Source organism: Rousettus aegyptiacus, unplaced genomic scaffold, assembly GCF_014176215.1.
Source record: "Rousettus aegyptiacus isolate mRouAeg1 unplaced genomic scaffold, mRouAeg1.p scaffold_m13_p_16, whole genome shotgun sequence".
NCBI lineage: Eukaryota > Metazoa > Chordata > Mammalia > Chiroptera > Pteropodidae > Rousettus > Rousettus aegyptiacus.
The window spans coordinates 29,347,503-29,349,169 of record NW_023416291.1 but is presented as its reverse complement, the minus strand read 5'-3'; the positions used below and the strand labels follow the sequence as shown (position 1 = coordinate 29,349,169).

General features: G+C 39.8%; 1 pseudogene; it reads right to left on the bottom strand.

The window, feature by feature from the left end:
- Positions 1-523: 523 nt before the first annotated feature.
- On the bottom strand, positions 524-642 carry LOC118612685 (annotated as a pseudogene).
- Between the last annotated feature and the right edge of the window lie 1,025 nt (positions 643-1,667).

Below are 1,667 nucleotides of genomic sequence, written 5' to 3'. Positions count from 1 at the left end.
CATTCATCGCCACTTTTCATTTCTAGAATTTTTCATCATCTCAGATTGACGCTCTGCATCCATTATAACTTGTGGACTTGGATTATTAATTAGTGTTGAGTGAAGAAGACAGACATTTGCTGATGAGTTTTGAGTAAAAGCAAAGGAGACTAGAGAGAAAATAATAAGTTTTCCTTGAACGTCAACCAAAAGTACCCTTCGTGCCTGAAGCTTTAAGGACTCATTCAGTCACTGCTCTCCTTTGCTATTGTGCAACCATAACTACCATCCATCTCTAGAACTCTTTAATCATCCCAAATCAAAACCGTACTCATTAAACACTAACTCCCTCTTCTCTCCTCTCCCAAGTCCCTGGCAACCACCCTTTTTTCTGTTACTATAAATTTGACTACTCCAGGTACTTGAAATGGATCATACAGTGTTTGTCTTTTTGTGTCTGGGCCATTTCACCTAGCATAACATCCTTGAGGCTCATCCATGTTGTAGCCTGAGTCGAGATTTCCTGACTTTTCTTTTTTTTTTATGCCTACAGTACCTGGTCTTCCTAGGTGATCTCCCACCCAAGTACTAACCAGGCCCGACCCTGCTTAGCTTCCGAGATCAGACAGAATTAGGCTTGTTCAGGGTGGCGTGGCAGTAGACTTCCCACCTTTTTAAGGCTGAATAACATCCCATTGCATGTATATACACATTTTGTTTACTCATTCATCCATTAGTGGACACTTGGGTTGCTTCCACCTTCTCGCTATTATAAATAATGCTTCTACAAACATAGATGTACAAATACCTGTTTGAGTCTCTTATTAATTATATTTTTAATTTTTAATATATTTTTAATTAATTGCATTTTAATAGTATATCCCATTGCCTACGATATTCCTGACACATAGCAAGCATTTAATAAATATGTGAAATTAACAACTAAATGAATGAATGGATGAGTAAATGAAAGCGCAAATCCTGAAATAGATACCGACACAGACATAGCTATATCATTTGTCCTGTGGGTGCCAGACATGGTGTCCTAGCACTAGGATGCTGAGTCGGTTAAGAAACTAATGTCTTTGGATCCTATTCAAGAAGTGGAGAAAACACTCCCCCGTCTTGGTTTGTCACCTTTCCCTCCAATTGTTGCGCCACAGGAATTCCAGCTGCTTGAAGTCTCTGGGTTAGTCACCGGATACCAATTCTGAGGGAGGCATAGCTGAGGCCACTCACAGCGGAAGGAATTCTTTACTCTGAGACATCTGAGGAACCACTCGCATTCCTTCGCATTTGATAATAATGACACTAACTGCTAATGTTTTCATACTCTTACCCTGTGCCAGGCGCTTTATAAGCAGTATCTCATTTAATTGTTAAATTATCCTGAATTAGGAACTGTAAGACTCCCCATTTTACAAAACAAACAGACAGACAGACAGACAGACAGACAAAGGCATGGAGAAGTTAATTAACTTGCCCATGGTCACCCAGCTGGAAAATGGCAGAGCTAGAGTTTGGACACAGGCACTCTTGACTCCAGACCCTGTCAGGCAGAAGGAGGCACCACCAACGGCTCAGGCTGAGAGCGGCTTTCAATCTGTTATGCTAAAGTTAACCAGGGACATTTAAAAATAATTTTTTTTGAAGTTTAAGTAATATTTATTGAATAAGTTTTTGAAAAT